This window comes from Eleutherodactylus coqui, chromosome 1, assembly GCF_035609145.1.
Source record: "Eleutherodactylus coqui strain aEleCoq1 chromosome 1, aEleCoq1.hap1, whole genome shotgun sequence".
Taxonomy (NCBI): domain Eukaryota; kingdom Metazoa; phylum Chordata; class Amphibia; order Anura; family Eleutherodactylidae; genus Eleutherodactylus; species Eleutherodactylus coqui.
Window position 1 is genome coordinate 52484020 of NC_089837.1, and position 22780 is coordinate 52506799.

Here is a 22780-nt window from a genome sequence, read left to right on the forward strand (position 1 = left end):
CCTCATGCGTCCTCCACTCCCTACCAAAAGTCCAGTACTAGGCACTGCCTCTTTTTGAGAGCAACGCCTAGCGCTGGCAGGATTCCCCCCGGGCCTGCTCTCCCCCCTGGCGGGTGGTGTGGGGGAGAGCTTGCCCTTGCTAACCTGTGAAGGGCTCCTCAAATCGCACTGGTACATTGGCCCGTGCTTGGCGCTAAGCCTCACTAGCGCACGTACCCTCCGCGACCTCTTCTCCCTCCCTCCATCGCCAGCATCCTTGGTCCGCTCCAGCCAGTCCAGACCATGCTCCACTGCCCGGATCTTCTCTATCACCGTGTCCATCTTCAGATGAGTTGAAATTCCTTTCCAGGCTCTTTTCTTTCGCGCTGTCCTGCTGCAGATCCTGCTTTTTCTTCCAACTGCCACTCTGCTGCTGGATGTAGCTCCTCCTTTTTCCCCTGACACTTTCCTCTTTTAATTATTCCTGTCAGACTAGGGCCAACCTCCTTAGGTGTGTGTCTGATAGCGTTGTTCGACAAATCAAGTCGGATAATTGTTCCTGTCGGACTAGGGACAGTCGCCCTGGGTGTGCATCTGATAGAGCTACTGGGCAAGTTTGGTAATAGGTCCTGTCGGGCTAGAGATGGCCATCCCAGGTGTATAAGTGAGGTAAAAATTAAACTCAATTAGGCCATCGTGATACACGATGTCTAAATTTAAAACTAATTCGGACGTCGTGTTATACGATATTTAAATTGCTGAAAAAAAAGGCCGTAGATGATGGTCTTTTGGATCCTGTCCAGTTGGTAGTATGTAGAGAAAGGAATTTTGGTAAATAGACGATTGTTCAAGTTTGCAGAGAAAAGTAAGTGACGTAAAGTTGAAGTAAGATAGTTACAGTCACAAGATGGCTTTGTTCATGTGTTTTGAGTTGAAGACAAAGGAAGGCTAGCCCTTCTTCACCATCTGAGGGCACCGCCCTGGCCGTGTCATGATGTTTTTCTCCCTTTTGCCCTGCCCCTAGATGGCCGTGTTGTTATTGGGGCCAATACCAGTCGGTATATCTTGATACGTGTCTACTATGTAGTATTCCTGGACCCTCCCGTCACCATCGCCCAGTCAGGCCACGCCTTCGGTGGCCATCTCCGTGCCAGCCATGGCCCAGCGGCCATTTTAGCATCTGCTGTAACAATACCTTCAGTTGTCGCTCATGCGTCATCTTAGCCCCGCAGCAGAAATGAGCTGGCTTCTCATCTCCCATCTATGTATGTTTTTACCTAGCATACCAATTATTTGCACTGCAATGATGAGTGCCCTTTCTGAATTTTGCATAGAAACATTCAAATTCCCTCATCCCGCCTGCAAACAGCCTTCTCTCGAATATCTGCTCTTCAGTCTGTGTTTAGCACCCCCATCCCAAGTAAGTTTGTGCTTAGAATTGCCCACAAATGTAGTTGTCGCAAGGAGGAACATGGGGGAGAAATGTGTTATGCAGAATCTGTGAACAACTATGTGACAATTAACCACCGTACCGTTTGTCCTGTATATTTTAATGTCCTAACACTGTCATTGCTGTATGTGTTGTCCGTTTCTCATAAGTCAGACAGTGCTGAGGAGAAAGGTCACTATAGGTGCTAGGATCGCAGACGGCAGTAGAAAAGCTTACAGAGAGAGGGAGAGGATCAATACGTGATAATATATATATATATATATATATATATATATATATATATATATATATATATATATATATATAAAATAGATAAAGGATTATTGCTTGATCTGTGAAAAGCCGTAGCTGCTGGTCCCCTCTCACTAAAACCCCCCTTACTTTGTTTTTGTCTTCGTCTAACTTCTCAAGGCCAAGAGATTAGAGAGAGCAGAATTTAATACTAACTTGGAAAGTAGCTTTGTTTGCTTTAATAGAATAGAACCCGTAATGAATCCAGTGAATCATACTGTCTTAAATATAGGAAAATAGGAATTTTAAGGTATATTCTTGCTGTTCTTTGTGTAAATGTCAATTCTGTGATTGGTTGGATGTGTGTGTAATTGCTGAATGTGTGTTCCTTTTTATGGGAAAATATTAGTGACAAAGTGGTTGCTGTGGAATCTGTTGTACATCTCTAGTATTACAAACAGTTAAAGTTTGATTGATTCCAGAGAGAGGTGGTAGCGATTGAATGCATTTGTATTGCACCGTATGCGTTTTGTCCTGGTGTGAACGGTGTGCATCCTACTGTGTCCTGTGTGAACTCTCCCATACTTATGTGACTCAGCTTCTCCTATAGGCTTTTTTAGCTGGCATGGTCTGTATGCCAGTTCCTTCTGCTCCTGAGTTTCACCGCTTTTAGGGATAGTCAGACCCAAGGTTCCAGCGCAGGGCTGCTGTTATGAGGGTGGTCACTCTGCTTACAGGTAGGGGGTCTCCCATTCTCTCTGCAGCCAAGGGTCAGTTCCACTTTCCCTGTCTAAAGTCCATCTACATGAGGAGTCGGCTAATAACTGCTCAGGGACTGTCCTCAGCTGGTCTGGTTAGTACAATGTATCCACATTTTCCTGAACTCTGTAACAGCGTAAACATTGTGTGTGTGGTGAATCATAGGGTTATTAACATTTGAATGAGAGGACCAGACTTGACTGCATGGATGGATGAGAGTTAGTGATCTGTGTTCAGACTGTGATGAATGTAAAATGTGTGATGCAAATATTGACTGGGGATAGAAGTGTTTCTTCCCCACTGCATAAGACTTTACTTGTTTGTGATGTGGATGGGCAGACTGTAGAGTTTAAATGAAAGTATGAAGAAGGATGCAATCGGCCAGTATCAAAGGGGTGGAGCTAGATGATGTAAAAGCACGTAATGGGTCATCCCTCTCTTGTCCACAAAGGAGGGGGTGAGAATCTTGAGCAGTTAGTAAAAGTTTTTTGGTTCCTCAAATTTGATGAGACATTGCAGGCAGGATCAGATTAATAATGAATTTGCTTAAAGAATATCACATTTCAAATATTAATAGGTGTTTGTAGATTATTCTGCCCCGATGTAACTCATGTCTCTGTTATTGGCGCTAACATCTTACAGGCCTTATCTGCATCCATCAAATCTTTTTCCAATGTTGTACTACTTTGAACCCAGCTACTCTTCTTACAATTGAGTATCCTGGTTCAAAGGGGGGAGGAGGAAGGCATAGGTGATCTATGTATTGCAGATCAGCTATTTTTTAATTTTTTGCAACAACATTCTGATCTATTTGAAATAAAATATCAGCCTGATTTTCTAGCATTGATGCAACAAGAAAATTTGAGTTTTAAAAAAGGTTACTGAAACCCCTTGTTAACAATACATATTTTGAGCCTTTTGTAGATGATCCCAGGGTGATTGACGACTCCACACCGGATATGCAGTGGTCACACAACAAGATGTCCTAAAAGCAGAATGCCTCCGCATGTCTCAACACAAGAAGCGGAACTCAAGGCCCTCACTGAGGAGTGTAGAGTGGCAGAAGGTAAGACGGCAAACATTTACACTGATTCCCGGTATGCATTTGGCATAGCTCATGATTACGGCCCAATATGGAAGGCCAAACATTTTTTTACCTCAGCAGGACAACCAATTAAGAGTGGTGCAGCGGTGCAAAGTCTCATGGAGGCCCTACTACTACTTGACAAAGTGGAGAGCTCACACCAATTCCTACACCGGAGAAGCAAGAGGCAACGCCATCACAGACCACACAGCAAAGGCAGCTGCCGTCAAGCCATGGAAGAAAAGAAGAAAAGAAGAATTTGACAAAAACCTTGGACATTGACTAAACTTTGGACATTGACTAAAACTTTGAACATTGATAAAAAACTTTGGACTTTGATATGCTAAGGACTTAACAGTTACAAGCCAGCAAGGAAGAAAAGGAAAAATGGACTAAAAAGGGAGCAGCAGAAACAGGATGGCGTATGGCGAACAGTCAACAGAACTTGCCTACCACGGTCCTTGTGCCCCATGATGGCCCAGCTGATGCACGGAAAGACGCACTTATCGAAGCAGCAATGATGTTGGCGCTCGAACGAGACAGGGGGCTCCTGGGTTTTCTGTAGCTGCTGCATCATTTGTCCAATTTTGCATGATCTATGCCGTAGGCAACAGGGCAGAAGTACATTTGCCACATAACACTTGCTGGGGCCACTCTACCCATTTCAGGGATTGCAAATTGACTACATTCAGCTCCCACTTGTTGGGAAGCATGAATATGTGCTTGTTGTTGATGTCTTTTCAGGTTGGAGACCTACCCTGTTAGCAAAGTAAATAAGCAGGTAACCACACAGAAGCTCATGAATGAGATAATCTGCAGATACGGGGTACCGGAAGTGATTGAGTCAAACAAAGGTACACACTTCACAGGTGAAATAATGCAACACATCATGTCTGCTTTGGGTATATCCAAGGCCTTTCACACACTTTACCATCCACAGAGTAGTGGGAAAGTAGATACAAAGGCAATGGAGGAAATGGGCAAATCTTGAATTGAATGTCTTCTATTAGTTTTTTTTTCTCAGGAGGGTACATACCACAGTAGATGAGTTTGGGGAATGATTCTCTTGTTAATTTTGTCATAGGTCTCTCCAAGGAATTCTCAATAACGCATTCTGCAGTCTCTGCACAATCTGTCACAATCTGAAACCAGGTGACAGGGTCTATGTGAAAAAGTTTGATAGAGAAACCCTGTTTGAAGGTCCCTACCAGGTGTTGCTTACCACACCAACTGCATTTAAGCTCGAAGGAAAAACAGCCCACTTGGATCCACACCTCGCACTGCAAGAAGGCACTGGGTCCCGGAGCACAGAACTCATGATCCTGCATATCCTTTATATGCCTATAATACAACAGAGCAATGTACCCCCTTATGGATCTGTCTCAACAGAAACAGTGGTGACCACTCTAGTCTCCTAGCCATTAGAATACAATAGCATGTGTGTTGTAGATCCCTTCTGTGTCTATTAGGTCTTCGCATTTAGTTAGTTAGGATTAGTCGTCGGGGAAGGGATTAGCCCTTGAACAGCTGACCAACAGTGGTAGGTAGGGCATAGATCATAAGCTAGAAATAGGGAAAGCGAACCTTACCCCGTCCTGTAGAAGTTATAAAGGTATTGTTTATTTTCAGACAGTTTCTAGGGGGGATTGAGAAGGTACAGGTCCATAACAATGGAAGAATCTGTCTCAAAATGGACGTTAGATACAAGATGGAGTATTATAAGATGTGAATAAACTTGTGTGTGTGTTAAAACAATAATTCAAAGCAGAAATAAGCTTGGGGGAGGAGGTGCGGTGCAGTGTCTTATGATTTGTTTCTTTCTGTTCTTTCCGAGAACCATAAACAGAAACTTGAAGGGCATTTCATAGACTCTCTCACGCTATGCTGTTGCTGAAAAATGTATATCTCATAATCTGTGTCTAACCCAATGAGATTTATGCTGTGACTAACAAGACATTCCTTTCCTGTATAGAAATCTATAAAAAGGTGAAGAAACGCTCAGTACGTGTCGCCTCCCTGCAGAGAGAGCCACTTGTTACCTGCTGTGGCAATTCTCTACATATCTGAGGAAACTAATAACTATCTCAGTGTTTAGTTCTTGGTTTCCAGGGTGCACCCTGATACGGGGCTGATTTGGACCTCTTGACCTGAAAGGTTATGTGACCGGGAGCGGACCTTAACATCAACCAAAATTTATTCAGCTCTATTTTAGGGACTACTACGAGTGGTGACACTATAAAATCCTTCAAAGGAGGTTCCTTAAAAGGTTCTGCCAAGAACCTCCTTTTCTAGCTTTTCGGTTACTACAGTCTGACACCTCAGTGCCGACACTGTTTTGGGGCAGGAATTTTAAAGCCGTTGCGAAAACCTACTAACAACAAGTCTATTTTTGACCTATCAGGATACCTATTTAGGAATGGCACCATCTTGGCCAGATTCACCAGCATCATTCCTTTTTTCAAAACTTGCTTGTCCCTTTCCTTTCCCCTTTCTACTGCACTTTGTCCCTTCATGCGACATTGCATTACAATGGGAGCAAACATGTTTAAATCTGCAGCTCGCCCTCATTAAATTGCCAACAAAAACCCAATTTCTCCCTTCCTGACTGCCCAAAATGGCTTCCTGCCTGCAAACTAATGGCTGAGCCTGAAGACCCAGCTCCCCCCTGAGAGGGCTGTCCTTACCGCAATGGGGCCATCACCCTGAGCCAGGGCCCAATGTCCTTCTGGTCCCATCTAACAGAAGGGCGAACCGCCTTCTGCTGCCTAAATTGCTTGTCATATTGCAGCTAAGTCAGACCCCTGTAAACTCTATAAGCCTCCCCAATTGAATCCAAGTAACAAAAAAGCCTGGAACTATTTTCTGGTGCTTTTTCCACAATTACACTTGCTAATATTGTGAACACCTGCAGCCAGTTTGTAAACGGCTGCGGTATTAAATGCCACCTGCGCTTCTCTTCCTCTTCCTTCTTATATTCAGTCCTTTTCCTTTTTGTCCATATATTTTCCCTCACCTCTTTTTTCAAATGAGCTCCTAAAGACCCCTCAAAGCAAACATAAACTTCACTTTTTGCTCTATCATCCAGATGCACCCCCATCTCCATCTTTTTCCATCAGAACCTTGACAGCTAAACACGCCGCCTGCTGCACTCCTGTCAACCCAGCCAAGCTTCCATATGGAATGCTCTCCCTGCTAAATGACATCATTGATGGTACGGTCCATGCCGAAATGGGCGACGGAGCCGGTCCTACCTCCTGTCTCTGCAAAAATTGCCACATACAACCCCACCAATGCTCTAAAGTCGGAATCTGCGCCGTGTGCATCCACAAATACTCCTTTGCCCCACACATTACCCCTTAAACTATCCCCAGCAGGCACTACCTAGCTATCTAAATTAGATGGACAAGCCATAGAGGTTATCTCATCGGGCTGCGTAGGGGCTGTGGACCAACCAGCTGCTCCTCATCCACGAACCGTCCCCTCTGAACCTCTGAATCCACGGCAGATTGCAACTGCTCCACTGGACTCCCAGTCTCTCCAACGATCTACTTCTCCACAATGCAAACCACTGTCCTCCCTCCACTTCCATCCAACTTCCGAATCTCCAGAAAACCTGGACCACCATCTTCTCATGGCCCACATCCGTGGCGGGGCTGCTCACTGACCGGTTAATCGCCAGGTGAGCAGCTCCTCATGCTTCCTCCACTCCCTACCAAAAATCTGGTACTAGGCACTGCCCCTTTTTGAGAGCAATGCCTAGCGCTGGCAGGATTCCTCCCGGGCCTGCTCTCCCCCCTGGCGGGTGGTGTGGGGGAGAGCTAGATCTTAGGAACCTGTGAAGGGCTCCCCAAATCGCACTGGCACATTGGCGCGTGCTTGGCGCTAAGTCTCACTAGCGCACGTACCCTCCGCGACCTCTTCTCCCTCCCTCCATCGCCAGCATCGTTTGTCCGCTCCAGCCAGTCCAGACCCCGCTCCACTGCCCGGATCTTCTCTATCACTGCGTCCATCTTCAGGTGAGTTGAAATTCCTTTCCAGGCTCTTCCTTCTTCTCTCTTCTTCCGCGCTGTCCTGCTGCACATCCTGCTTCTTCTTCCAACTGCTACTCTGCTGCTGGATGTAGCTCCTCTTTTTTCCCCTGACACTTTCTTCTTCCTCTCTTTCTCCCACTCCCCACCCCTACCTGCTTCCCCTCCTTCTTGTTAACCCCTTCATCCCTGTTAACCCTGTCATGCATTGCCTACTCTTACAGTCCTGCAGGCCTTTGATCCGGCAACTGCTTGTGGACCAAGCTGAAGAATGTTTAAACATTTTAATCAGAAAAATTTTGAAAAAAATAGGCAAAAAGATAAGCTCAGGCAAAAAGAAAGGGAGTTGTTAACCAAAACGAGAGCGGTGGAGGAAAAGCATATTGGACAACTGCAAGAGAAGGAGAATGTTTTTCTGTAGAACAGGAAACATTAAAGCAGAAGATGAGTGAGGAACATGTTAAGAAATTCCGGAAGAAGATGTTATGAAGGTCATTAAGACAGTGCTAGATGGTGAGGGGGTGCTCAGTTTTGTAGAAAATGAAGAAAGTTGAAGAGAGAGAGCCTGACACGTAGAGATCCATGAGCATTGAGCTTTGACTCCGAAGGGTTAGGTCTAGAGATGAGCGAACGTACTCGTCCGAGCTTGATACTCGTTCGAGTACCACGCGATGTTCGGGTTACTTTCACTTTCATCTCTGAGACGTTAGCGCGCTTTTCTGGCCAATAGAAAGACAGGGAAGGCATTACAACTTCCCCCTGCGACGTTCAAGCCCTATACCACCCCCCTGCAGTGAGTGGCTGGGGAGATCAGGTGTCACCCGAGTATAAAAAATGGGCCCCCCCGCGGCTCGCCTCAGATGCGTTGTGACATAGCTGAGGGACAGTGGTATCGTGTTGGAGCTGCTGTAGGGAGAGTGTTAGGAGTTAGTGTAGGCTTCAAGAACCCCAACGGTCCTTCTTAGGGCCACATCTAAACGTGTGCAGTAGTGTGGAGGCTGCTTTTAGCAGTATTGCACTTTTTTTTTTGGTATATCGGCCGTGCAGAGCATTGCGCCCTGCAGTAATACTCCAGGGACAGAATTGTGTAGGCAGGGCCAGAAGACATATATTATAGATTGAATATACGCAGTGGTCCTTTTCAAAAAAATATTGGAAAAAAATCTATTTGGCCTGCCTGTCACTGTGCTCAGTGTTCTGGGTCCGTGTCTGCTGGGGGTAGTAGTTCTCCAAAATCATACGCAGCCAGCTAAGTGTTACAGCAGGCTTGCGTCAAATTATTTCCTGGCTCTGAAATCACCGCTCTGCTGCTGTTAATAACAGTGCAACACTGCAGTTCCGTGACACACTCCAGGGACAGAATTGTGTAGGCAGGGCCAGAAGACATATATTATAGATTGAATATACGCAGTGGTCCTTTTCAAAAAAATATTGGAAAAAATTCTATTTGGCCTGCCTGTCACTGTGCTCAGTGTTCTGGGTCCGTGTCTGCTGGGGGCAGTAGTTCTCCAAAATCATACGCAGCCAGCTAAGTGTTACAGCAGGCTTGCGCCAAATTATTTCCTGGCTCTGAAATCACCGCTCTGTTGCAGTTAATAACAGTGCAACACTGCAGTTCCGTGACACACTCCAGGGACAGAATTGTGTAGGCAGGGCCGGAAAACATATATTATAGATTGAATATACGCAGTGGTCCTTTTCAAAAAAATATTGGAAAAAATTCTATTTGGCCTGCCTGTCACTGTGCTCAGTGTTCTGGGTCCGTGTCTGCTGGGGGTAGTAGTTCTCCAAAATCATACGCAGCCAGCTAAGTGTTACAGCAGGCTTGCGCCAAATTATTTCCTGGCTCTGAAATCACCGCTCTGTTGCAGTTAATAACAGTGCAACACTGCAGTTCCGTGACACACTCCAGGGACAGAATTGTGTAGGCAGGGCCGGAAGACATATATTATAGATTGAATATACGCAGTGGTCCTTTTAAAAAAAATATTGGAAAAAAATCTATTTGGCCTGCCTGTCACTGTGCTCAGTGTTCTGGGTCCGTGTCTGCTGGGGGTAGTAGTTCTCCAAAATCATACGCAGCCAGCTAAGTGTTACAGCAGGCTTGCGCCAAATTATTTCCTGGCTCTGAAATCACCGCTCTGTTGCAGTTAATAACAGTGCAACACTGCAGTTCCGTGACACACTCCAGGGACAGAATTGTGTAGGCAGGGCCAGAAGACATATATTATAGATTGAATATACGCAGTGGTCCTTTTCAAAAAAATATTGGAAAAAAATCTATTTGGCCTGGCTGTCACTGTGCTCAGTGTTCTGGGTCCGTGTCTGCTGGAGGTATTAGTTCTCCAAATAAATACGCAGCCAGCTAAGTGTTACAGCAGGCTTGCGCCAAATTATTTCCTGGCGTTCCGTAAGCGAACTCAGCCTCCAACCACAGGCCAATAAGCGGCACATTTAATTACAGCGTTGTGTTTCTGAATTCCTGGTAATACAGCATGCTGAGGGGTAGGGGTAGGCCTAGAGGACGTGGGCGCGGCCGAGGACGCGGAGGCCCTAGTCCGGGTGTGGGCACAGGCCGAGCTCCTGATCCAGGTGTATCGCAGCCGACTGCTGCGGGATTAGGAGAGAGGCACGTTTCTGGCGTCCCCACATTCATAGCACATTTAATGGGTCCACGCGGTAGACCTTTATTAGAAAATGAGCAGTGTGAGCAGGTCCTGTCGTGGATGGCAGAAAGTGCTTCCAGCAACCTATCGTCCACCCAGAGTTCTGCGCCGTCCACTGCTGCAACTCAGAATCCTCTGGCTGCTGCTCCTCCTTCCTCCCAGCCTCCTCACACCATGAAAATGAGACATTCTGAGGAGCGGGCAGACTCCGGCCCCTGCTCAGATTGGGCAGCAGTGGTTCCTCTCCCACCAGAGGAGTTTATCGTGACTGATGCCCAACCATTGCAAAGTTCCCGGGGTCCGGGGGATGAGGCTGGGGACTTCCGGCAACTGTCTCAAGACCTTTCAGTGGGTGAGGAGGCCGATGACGATGAGACACAGTTGTCTATCAGTGAGGTAGTAGTAAGGGCATTAAGTCCGAGGGAGGAGCGCACCGAGGATTCTGAGGAAGAGCAGCAGGACAATGAGGTGACTGACCCCACCTGGTTTGCTACGCCTACTGAGGACAGGTCTTCAGAGGGGGAGGCAAGGGCAGCAGCAGGGCAGGTTGCAAGAGGCAGTGCGGTGGCCAGGGGTAGAGGCAGGGCCAGACCGAATAATCCACCAACTGTTTCCCAAAGCGCCCCCTCGCGCCATGCCACCCTGCAGAGGCCGAGGTGCTCAAAGGTCTGGCAGTTTTTCACTGAGAGTGCAGATGACCGACGAACAGTGGTGTGCAACCTTTGTCGCGCCAAGATCAGCCGGGGAGCCACCACCACCAGCCTCACCACCACCAGCATGCGCAGACATATGATGGCCAAGCACCCCACAAGGTGGGACGAAGGCCGTTCACCGCCTCCGGTTTGCACCGCTGCCTCTCCCCCTGTGCCCCAACCTGCCACTGAGATCCAACCCCGCTCTGAGGACACAGGCACTACCGTCTCCTGGCCTGCACCCACACCCTCATCTCCGCTGTCCTCGGCCCCATCCACCAATGTCTCTCAGCGCACCGTCCAGCCGTCGCTAGCGCAAGTGTTTGAGCGCAAGCGGAAGTACGCCGCCACGCACCCGCACGCTCAAGCGTTAAACGTGCACGTAGCCAAATTTATCAGCCTGGAGATGCTGCCGTATAGGGTTGTGGAAACGGAGTCCTTCAAAAGTATGATGGCGGCGGCGGCCCCGCGCTACTCAGTTCCCAGTCGCCACTACTTTTCCCGATGTGCTGTCCCAGCCCTGCACGACCACGTCTCCCGCAACATTGTACGCGCCCTCACCAATGCAGTTACTGCCAAGGTCCACTTAACAACGGACACGTGGACAAGCACAGGCGGGCAGGGCCACTATATCTCCCTGACGGCACATTGGGTGAATTTAGTGGAGGCTGGGACAGAGTCAGAGCCTGGGACCGCTCACGTCCTACCCACCCCCAGAATTGCGGACCACAGCTCGGTGGTGGTATCTGCGGCGGTGTATGCTTCCTCCACTAAACCACCCTCCTTCTCCTCCTCCAACGCAACCTCTGTCTCGCAATCAAGATGTGTCAGCTGCAGCAGCACGTCGCCAGCAGTCGGTGTCGCGCGGCGTGGCAGCACAGCGGTGGGCAAGCGTCAGCAGGCCGTGCTGAAACTACTCAGCTTAGGAGATAAGAGGCACATGGCCCACGAACTGCTGCAGGGTCTGACAGAGCAGACCGACCGCTGGCTTGCGCCGCTGAGCCTCCAACCGAGCATGGTCGTGTGTGACAACGGCCGTAACCTGGTGGCGGCTCGGCAGCTCGGCAGCCTCACGCACGTGCCATGCCTGGCCCATGTCTTAAATTTGGTGGTTCAGCGCTTTCTGAAAAGCTACCCACGCTTGTCAGACCTGCTCGGAAAGGTGCGCCGGCTCTGCGCACATTTCCGCAAGTCCCACACGGACGCTGCCACCCTGCGCACCCTGCAACATCGGTTTAATCTGCCAGTGCACCGACTGCTGTGCGACGTGCCCACACGGTGGAACTCTACACTCCACATGTTGGCCAGGCTCTATGAGCAGCGTAGAGCTATAGTGGAATACCAACTCCAACATGGGCGGCGCAGTGGGAGTCAGCCTCCTCAATTATTTTCAGAAGAGTGGGACTGGTTGGCAGACATCTGCCAGGTCCTTGGAAAGTTTGAGGAGTCTACCCAGGTGGTGAGCGGCGATGCTGCAATCATTAGTGTCACCATTCCTCTGCTATGCCTCTTGAGAAGTTCCCTGCAAAGCATAAAGGCAGACGCTTTGCACTCGGAAACAGAGCCGGGGGAAGACAGTATGTCGCTGGATAGTCAGAGCACCCTCCTGTCTATATCTCAGCGCGGTGAGGAGGAGGAGGAGGAAGATGAGGAGGAGGGGGAAGAGACAGCTTGGCCCACTGGTGAGGGTACACATGCTGCTGGCCTGTCATCCTGTCAGCGTGTATGGCCTGAGGAGGAGGAGGAGGATCCTGAAAGTGATCTTCCTAGTGAGGACAGCCATGTGTTGCGTACAGGTACCCTGGCACACATGGCTGACTTCATGTTAGGATGCCTTTCTCGTGACCCTCGTGTTACACGCATTCTGGCCACTACGGATTACTGGGTGTACACACTGCTCAACCCACGGTATAAGGAGAACCTTTCCACTCTCATACCCGAAGAGGAAAGGGGTTCGAGAGTGTTGCTATACCACTGGACCCTGGTGGACAAACTGATGGTAAAATTCCCATACGACAGCGCTAGTGGCCGAAGGCGCAGTTCCGAGGGCCAGGTAGCAGGGGAGGCGCGGAGATCAGGCAGCATGTACAGCACAGGCAGGGCAACACTCTTTAAGGCCCTTGACTGCTTTATGGCTCCCCAGCAAGACTGTGTCACCGCTCCCCAGTCACGGCTGAGTCGGCGGGAGCACTGTAAAAGGATGGTGAGGGAGTACGTAGCCGATCGCACGACCGTCCTCCGTGACGCCTCTGCCCCCTACAACTACTGGGTGTCAAAGCTGGACACGTGGCCTGAACTCGCGCTGTATGCCCTGGAGGTGCTTGCTTGTCCTGCGGCTAGCGTCTTGTCAGAGAGGGTGTTTAGTGCGGCTGGTGGAATCATCACAGATAAGCTTACCCGCCTGTCAACCGACAGTGCCGACAGGCTAACACTCATCAAGATGAACAAAGCCTGGATTTCCCCAGACTTCTCTTCTCCACCAGCGGACAGCAGCGATACCTAAGCAATACATAGGCTGCACCCGCGGATGGAAGCATCGTTCTGTATCCCCATCAAAAACGGGGACTTTTCGCTTCATCAATCTGTGTATAATATTCCTCCTCCTCCTCCTGCTCCTCCTCCTGAAACCTCACATAATCACGCCGAACGGGCAATTTTTCTTAGGCCCACAAGGCTCAGTCATATAATTTTTCTAAACAATTTTTATACGTTTCAATGCTCATTAAAGCGTTGAAACTTTCACCTCAACCAATTTTTATTTTAACTGGGCTGCCTCCTGGCCTAGTTACCAATTAAGCCACATTAACCAAAGCGATTAATGGGTTTCACCTGCCCTCTTGGTTGGCCATGGGCAATTTTTCTGATGTACATTAGTACTGTTGATACAGCAATTTTTGTGGGCCCTCGCCTACAGTGTAATCAAATTAATTTTTAGCCCACCTGCATTACAGCTGACGTTACATCAGCTGTGTTGGGCACTGCAATGGGATATTTTTATGTACCGCCGGTGGGTTCCAGGGAGCCACCCATGCTGTGGGTCCACAGGGAGTTGTAAATGCAGCTGTTTCCACTTCTAAAGAACCCCAGTCTGACTGGGGCATGCAGTGTGGGCCGAAGCCCACCTGCATTTCATCTGACGTTAGCTCTGCTGTCCAGGGCACTGCAATGGGATACATTTATGTACAGCGGGTGGGTTCCAGGGAGCCAACCATGCTGTGGGTGCACACGGAATTCCCATTGCGGAGTTGTACCTGCCTGTGACTATTTATGAAAAAACGCAGTCTGACTGGGGCATGCAGACACCTTGACAGAATGGTGTGTGGCACATAGGTTCCCCATTGCTATGCCCACGTGTGCAGCTCCAGATGGAGGTGGCACAGGATTGGATTTCTCATTGCTTCTGTACAGCTTGTGGACTATCGCCCCCCCCCCCCCTTTTAAAGAGGGTCCCTGCCTAGCCGTGCCAACCCTCTGCAGTGTGTGCCTGCGGTTCCTCTGGCAGACGCACTTATAAATAGACATGAGTGTGGCGTGGCATGAGGGCAGCTGAAGGCTGCGCAGGGACAATTTGGTGTGCGCTGTGGACACTGGGTCGTGGGGGGGGGGGGATTTGGCAGCATGTAACCCAGGAGAAGTGGCAGTGGAGTGTCATGCAGGCAGTGATTGTGCTTTGTTGGAGGTAGTGTGGTGCTTAGCTAAGGTATGCATTGCTAATGAGGGCTTTTCAGATGTTAAAGTTGTTGGGGGGGGGGGCACTCTTGCCGCTATTGTGGCTTAATAGTGGGACCTGTGAACTTGAGATGCAGCCCAACATGTAGCCCCTCGCCTGCCCTATCCGTTGCTGTGTCGTTCCCATCACTTTCTTGAATTGCCCCGATTTTCACAAATGAAAACCTTAGCGAGCATCGGCGATATACAAAAATGCTCGGGTCGCCCATTGACTTCAATGGGGTTCGTTACTCGAAACGAACCCTCGAGCATCGCGAAAAGTTCGTCTCGATTAACGAGCACCCGAGCATTTTGGTGCTCGCTCATCTCTAGTTAGGTCCTGTAATAAGGCCTATGGGGTGGGGATATATAGCAAGGGGTGGGGATATATGGCAAGAGGGGTGGAGATATATGGCAAGGCATACACAGAATGGCCTGCTAGGACAGCTGTATGGTTGTGACTGGAGGAGTTAAAACCTCCAGACACACTGAGCACTGGGCCTGCTGCTGCTGCTGATCGAGGCTAGAAGCTACAATCCTGACAGGGGTTGATAGCCCCTAGGATGACACCCTGCTTGGGTAACAAATGTGATGGATTTTGTGTTTTGAGGCCCTAGACCAGTGATGGCGAACCTTTTAGAGACCGAGTGCCCAAACTGCAATTCAAAACCCACTTATTTATTGTAAATTGCCAACATGTCAGGGGGCGGGGCTTATCACGACGTATGATTTTTACCTCCGTCATTCTTAAAAGGACAAGGCTGTTTCAAAATAGACAGGGTGTAGATTTTGACTTCTTTTGGATGCGGAATTGCTGTGGAATTTGCCACGGAAATTTCCGCTGAGGACATTCTACAGCATTTCCACTTTGTGTAAACAGCAGTGATATTGACTCCCCCCAGAGTGGCCCCAGCAGTAAGGGTGTCCCCCCCGAGAGCAGCTCCAGCGCTAATAGTGACCCCAGCAGAGCGGCTTTGGTGGTTATAGTGACCCCGCACAGCGGCCCCAGCGGTAATAGTGACACTGCACCGTGGCCACAGTCGTAATAGTGACATCCCACAGTGGCCCCCCAGTAGTAATAGTGACATCCCACAGTGGCCCCAGTAGTAATAGTGACATCCCACATCAGCCCAGTAGTAATAGTGACATCCCACAGCGGCCCCACCGGTAATAGTGACACCCCACAGCATCCCAAGTAGTAATAGTGACATCCCACAGTAGCCAGTAGTAATAGTGACATCCCACAGTGGCCCCCAGTAGTAATAGCGACATCCCAAAGTGGCCCATGTGGTAATAGTGCCCCCCTCTGAGACCCAAATTCCCCTCCTCCCAGCTCCTCTGCTTGGCGCTGTTTCTGCCACTGATCCCACTGATCACAGGAGCACACTGACGTGCTACTGGACACCTCCTCCCCTCCCCTGCTCTTGCGGAACCCCCACAGTGCCCACAGTGTACCCCCCCAATGACCCCCCCACAGTGCCCCTACCACAGTGTCCCCCTCCAGTGAGCCCCCCACAGTGTCCCCCCAATAATACCCCCCCCACAATGACCCCCTCAGTGCCCCCACCACACACATTCCCCTTCACAGTGTCACCCCCCACAGTGCACCCCCACAATGCCCCCACCACAGTGTCACCCCCACAATGACACCCCCACAGTGCCCACACACAGTGCACCCCCGACAGTGCCCCTACCACAGTGTTCCCCTCCAGTGAGCTCCCCACAATGTCCCCCCAATAATGACCCCCCCACAATGACCCCTCTCAGTGCGCCCCACACAGTGCCCCCTCAACAGTGCTCCCCCCACAGTGCCCCAGCCCACAGTAACCCCCGCAGTGCCCCCACCACATACATGCCCCTCCACAGTGTCACCCCCCCACCACAGTTACCCCCTCCCCAGTGTCACCCCCACAATGCCCTCTCACAGTGCCCCCACCACAAACTCCACAGCAGCAAGTCTTTGTGACAGCACCCCCAACAGCGACAAGTCTATGTGACAGCACCCCTAACAGCGACAAGTCTATGTGACAGCACCGCCAACAGCGGCAAGTCTATGTGACAGCACCGCCAACAGCGGCAAGTCTATGTGACAGCACCGCCAACAGCGACAAGTCTATGTGACAGCACACACAACAGCGACAAGTCTATGTGACAGCACACCCAACAGCAACAAGTCTATGTGACAGCACCCAACAGCGACAAGTATATGTGACAACACCTCCACCCCCGCTAGAAGTCTATGTGACAGCACCCAACAGCGACAAGTCTATGTGACAGCACCATTACCTCCGCAAGAAGTCTATGTGACAGCACCCAACAGCGACAAGTCTATGTGACAGCACCATCACCTCCGCAAGAAGTCTATGTGACAGCACCCAACAGCGACAAGTCTATGTGACAGCACCCCCACCCCACAAGAAGTCTATGTGACAGAACCCCCAGAGACAGTACCAGTGACAGCCCGCCCCGCCTCCCAACCCAGGACCCCAGTGACAGAACCTACAACCCCCCCAACCCTAGACCAGCGACAGCCCTCCCCCCACACCACTCACATGTGCATACACCCCCCCCACACACCACTGACATGTGCATACACCCATACAGCCTCCCCCCCACACCACTGACATGTGCATGCACCCTCCCCCCCACACCACTGACATGTGCACACACCCACACCCCCCCCCCCACCACTGACATGTGCACACACCCGAACCCCCCCTCACCACGGACATGTGCACACACCCGCACTCCCCCCCCCCCCCCACCACTGACATGTGCACACACCCGCACCCCCCCTCACCACTGACATGTGCACACACCCGGTGTCCCCTGCAGGCAGACTAAAGCAGCTCACGATCCCAGCAGAAGAAGTTCTGCTGCGCATGCACAGAGCGGAAGAGACGCGTCCCCGTGCCGACAAGACCTGAAGCCGGGCCGACAAGAAGAGGAGAAGACTTTTCGTATCCTAGGACGACCGGAGAAGCAACACAGGGGGGAACACCTCTAAGGCTGGATTCAGACGAACGTATATCGGCTCGGTTTTCACGCCGAGCCGATATACGTCGTCCTCATCTGCAGGGGGGGGGGGGGGATGGAAGAGCCAGGAGCAGGAACTGAGCTCCCGCCCCCTCTATGCCTCCTCTCCACCCCTCTGCGCTATTTGCAATGAAAGGAGGTGGGATGGGTGCAGAGCTAAATTCCCCAAATTAGCCCCGCCCCCACCCCGTCTCTCCCCATTGCAAATAGTGCAGAGGGGCGGAGAGGAGGCAGAGAGGGGGCGGGAGCTCAGAGCACTGCTCCTGGCTCTTCCATCCTCCCCCCCCCCCCCCTCTACAGATGAGGATGAAGTATATCGGCTCGGTGTGAAAACCGAGCCGATATACGTTCGTGTGAATCCAGCCTAAAGGTAAGTGAATAACTTCTGTTTGCCTAATTTACAATGCACGATGTATATTACAAAGTGCATTGTATTGGGCAAACAGAAGTAATGACATGAATTGTTTATGGCCGGACAACCCCTTTAAGTACCTGCAATGATGGCACAAGCGGTTTAGCTCAGCACTGAAGGCTAGGCTATATACTATTCCTGAAGGCCCTGGGAGGATTTAATGAGCGGCGAAGCTCTATAGTAGAGGGTGATGGTCCTGTGATGATGGATTTTTAGGTGAGCTTTAATAGGCAAGGAAACACTGGGATCTGTAGTTCTCTCCTCCCGTACATTCTAACTTTCCATTATAATAGCCTGGAAATGCTGAGAGTTGTAATTCTTTTACACTTCCTCCCTGTAATGTCTTCTAATATTACACAGTGACAGCATTGACATGCATGGACTTGTAGTCCCATCTCTTATATTCTTTCCCCGTGATTTCCTCTGTTAACACAAACTGTCCTGTACATGCTGGAAGTTGCAGTTTTTTCCCTCCCTTATAAGGGACCAGCTGGGGGTTGGAGGTAATTGGGACACACACCCCAGTCAAGCTAAGATTACCTACAACTGTTCTACATCATCACCATAGGTGTTCCCATTAACCCTTTATCTGCTCTAGACCACCAGTGTTTTCTATTAAACCTTTTCTTACCTTATGCCTCCTGAAATGTCGTCACCAACCCTCTTCAGTGTTTCAGAAACCTCTGGTAGGTCTCCGCTCTGCAGCAGGAAAATGCAAGTGCATGGAATCTTGTGAATTCCTGTTCAAATGTTGCTGAAAAAATATGCAGCGTAAATTGACCTACGGTGCAGATTTTAAGTCCTTGGTGTATCAAATTTTGATGCAGATTCTCAGTGTGGATAGCAACTCTTTAAATGAGGAGGTGAAATGAGTGTGGTACATGTGGAAGACCCCATATTGGTTTCAGTGGGAAATGTATAATACATTTTTGCCCCTTGTAGTAGCGCTCTAGAGAAATTTCCCGCCCGCAGTAGGACACTCAGTGAATTGCTTATAATCAGGGTCCTTCTAACATAAGCATAGTTTTTCAAAGTGGATGACCCCCATTAAAGAATTTCAACACTATATACACGGTGGTATTGATAAGAAAAGTTCCAGAGCTCCTTTATTTTACCCCTTCCGGCCAATCACATACTTATGGTACATAGCAGTGGTCTTTAACCTTTAGTTTCTAGGAAATGCTGGAAGTTGTAGTTTGCCCATAACTGAAATGCCACAAATTGGAGACTACTTGCACACACTGACAATATGCTATAAATGTTTGTGATGGATAAGCCCTCTAAGTAAAATGGCCGTTAAAAAAAAATTTCTAACATTTTCTCCAGAAAACCCAAAATGTAGAGAAATTGAAAATATACAGTGAATTTATAATTTCTAAACTAGTTAATAATTACTTATTGCATAAATTATATGTGTTGTGGACATTTTTTTCAAGTCAGAGAGATAATGAGGGTGAAAAGTCAAGAGGAGTGGAATGAGGTTACAGGTTAAATAACTTCTATTTTCTATAACCAACGAATAGTAGCCAATAAGTGTATTTAGTGTTTAGTTCATTCATGAGCAAGATGTCTTCATTTTCCCTAGTGAATGATTGACATTAGTACCAAGAATAATGCCAAGCATTCCCTAGAGGGCGAGGTAAGATTTCTAGCTCACGAACAAGAACTCAGTGCAAACTATAATACAGGATTTGTTTTTTATATAGAGATAAGCAAGCACCAAAATGCTCGGGTGCTCGAGCCGAACTTTTTTGTAATGCTCGACAGCTTGCTTTGAGTAACGAATCCCATTAAAGTCAATGGGAGACTCGAGCATTTTTCAAAGTGACCCATGCTCTGCATAGGGAAGGGTGTGTCATTCACTTAAAAAAAAAAAAACATCAGAAAATAATGAAAACACCACAAAAATGGATAGGGAACAGCAGGGGTGGAATGCATGGATTCATCTGAGGCTCCCAGGTTGCCCTTATAAGCCAAATTGTGGGCAAGAGCCTGGTGGTCACCCCCCAAACAATTTAGTTGGGCCAGACCATAATCAGCAAGGCACACGCGCTGGCACATCTTAGCTAAGCACCACACTAGGTGGAATGAAGGCCAATCATCGCCGGCGGGTGACACCACTGCCTCTTCTTCTGTGTTACATGCTGGTATTGCTGTCCTATCCCCCTGAGGACGCAGGCAGGAGCCTGTGTCCACAGAGTACTGGGCACTCTGGGCACAGCCCTTCACCTACTCAGTAGTCCACAGCATACTGAAATTTTTCCCAGCACCTCGTCCAGCTGTCCCCATCCCAAACAGGGTAAGGCGCACCCTTTTGCCTACTCAGTAGGCCACAGCGTACTGAAAATTTTCCCAGCGCAGCATTCAGCTGTCCTCATGCCACATTGTTGCTTGATAGCCACACCACCTTCATGTCTATTTATAAGTGCGTATTGGATGAGGAGGAACAGGAGACACACACTGCAGAATGTTGGCAGGGCCTGGCAGCGACAATCTTTGAAATTGTGGGCGATAGCACACAATGCTGATGAGAATTGCTGATAAATTAACGTATGATCATAATTCCAATCCCATGCCACCTCCGTCACAAAATTTCATGAGCCACAAATGTGGGCATAAAGGGGACTCAGATGCCAGTACTTCTACACATCTCCACAATTCAACAACCCATTCCAAAACAAAAGATTTTTTTTTACCCAGAGTGCAGGTGAACCCCTGAAAGATTTGTTTACCAAGAGTATAGGTGAACCCTTGAAAGATTTGTTTACCAAGAGTATAGGTGAGCCACTAAAAGGTTCCGCCGGGCGGTAGAAAAAAGATACGGCCGCGAAGAAGGGGAGACACGCATCGCCCGGAGCAGGTGAGTTTATTCTTATTTTTAGGCATCATGTCCGCGGGGCAGGAGGGACCCGCTACGGATTCTACATATAGAATCCGCGGCGGGCCTGATTTTCCCCGTGGACATGAGGCCTATAACCTTAATCTTTAGAAGGTACCTCAAAACGCGTTATTATAGAGCTTTTGAATAGTGTTAAACCCAACTCTAATGTATAATTGAACAATATTGTTGCCTCAAATCATTAGGTATTGCTCTTGGCCATTTTCCTGGATCATCATATTTTATGTCGAAACAGTAGTAGATATTGCAGTACAAGTTGATGAAGTGTCAATTAGATAATTAAGCTTAATAAGCTGCTCTCTGAAAACATCATATTGATTTTCTTTATCACGATCAGGCCTGACATCTTCATTTATTTTTATTTCAGGAACATCATGTAAATTTAACCAAAATTGAACGAGATCAGGTGTGCAGGGAACGAGCACCTCAACGGGACTCTCTGGAGTTTAATATTTAGAGGTGTCCCAGGCTCTGATTACTACGGAGGATAAGGTAGAAGATCTCCGGAGTTTGCTAAGCTACAGGGAGAGGGTCTTACAGCCTTCCCCAGCCGCTCAGAACACCCAGCATAGCAGGAAGCCAGGAGCTAGATGTTGGGGGAGGCTGAGAAGACTGCAAAAGAAAAAGCTTAAAACAAGCTGGATAAGAGAGGCAGCTTACCGTGGGAGAAACGGAACCTCCTGTCCGGGCACTGACATCAGGCATAGGTAGGGAGGCTAGAGGTAGTGTCCGTGATCCCCTGCTCTGCACTGAAACCCCGGGAGCACTGAGGGCGATCACTACAGAGAAGTGCTGCTGCCGGCAAACTCACTCAAAGCAAGTGAGCTTCACACAGCAGGGAGGCTGACAGGAGGGAGACCAGAGCTGACTGCTGTAAGGGAGAGCAAGGGAAACACATGAAGTGCACTGCCATTAAGATCTGCAAAGCAGGCTTGTTAAGACAAGCTACGACGTTCCACGCCACCTCCCCCTTTCTCACAGAAGTGTGCTGAGAAGCACTGGGTCTATTACTCTCAGGACCCTGAGAGCAGACACAATCACAGCATTTACAGAGGAGTCAGCAGCTAGGAGAGAGAAGTTAAAAAGAAAACAGTGAATAAAAGAGAGAAAATCATAAAGATTAAAACAAGAGGAGGAATAGGCTGGACAAACTGCTTATTTTAAAACAAGGTGCAGGCTCACATTGGAGAACACCAGTAACCTCAGATCAGATACCTCTAAAACTGCTTCAGGCGACATGGGTAACCATATGGCCCCAATGTAGCCGCACTGAAGCTGGGTGCTAAGTAGAGGAACTCAGCCTAAGGAGACCCCTGATTCTCTCCACTGCCCCTTCTCACCAATCTACTGATATCTTTAACAATCCTCCGAAACCATGTGCACCATCCAGGCAAAGCAATGGAAGTGCGATCAATCTCAGACAACGTCCAAACGATCTTCAAGATTGACGTTGCCATCGGCCGCTTCTGACGAGTCCTCTCGTTCATCGACGGAAGGTACTCCAACCGCCCAGACCTCAACACCTACGGGCCCAACCAACTCAGAAGCTATCACAGCCTCAATATACGATTCTCTCTTGCCCCAAATACAACTTATGCTAAAGAGAACCTTTGATGACATTACATCTAAACTCACTAAAGAGATCCGAGACCTTGGCTACCGTACAGCAGCACTGGAGGACCGGATGGACAATGCAATGACGGTCCTCGAGTCCCATGAAAAAGAGATAGAGCAGCTCCACGAGGAAATCTTAACCCTCCACGACAAATTAGAAGATGCCGAAAATAGAGCCCGTAGGGACAATCTTCGGATCCGCGGCCTCCCGGAATCCATTCA

The 22780-nt window shown here is 49.0% G+C and overlaps 1 protein-coding gene across 2 annotated transcripts in view; it reads right to left on the bottom strand.

Moving 5' to 3' along the window:
• LOC136620929 (cytochrome P450 2K6-like) overlaps window positions 1-22780 on the bottom strand; it is a 218197-nt gene that overhangs the window by 116467 nt on the left and 78950 nt on the right. The window contains exon 1 of one of the 2 annotated variants that reach the window (XM_066596033.1): window positions 21605-21850. The exons of the other annotated variant lie outside the window; for it this stretch is intronic. The gene's annotated coding sequence lies outside the window, so the exon portion shown is untranslated. Of the gene's footprint in view, window positions 1-21604; window positions 21851-22780 lie in introns of those variants that run through there. 2 annotated transcript variants of the gene reach the window in all.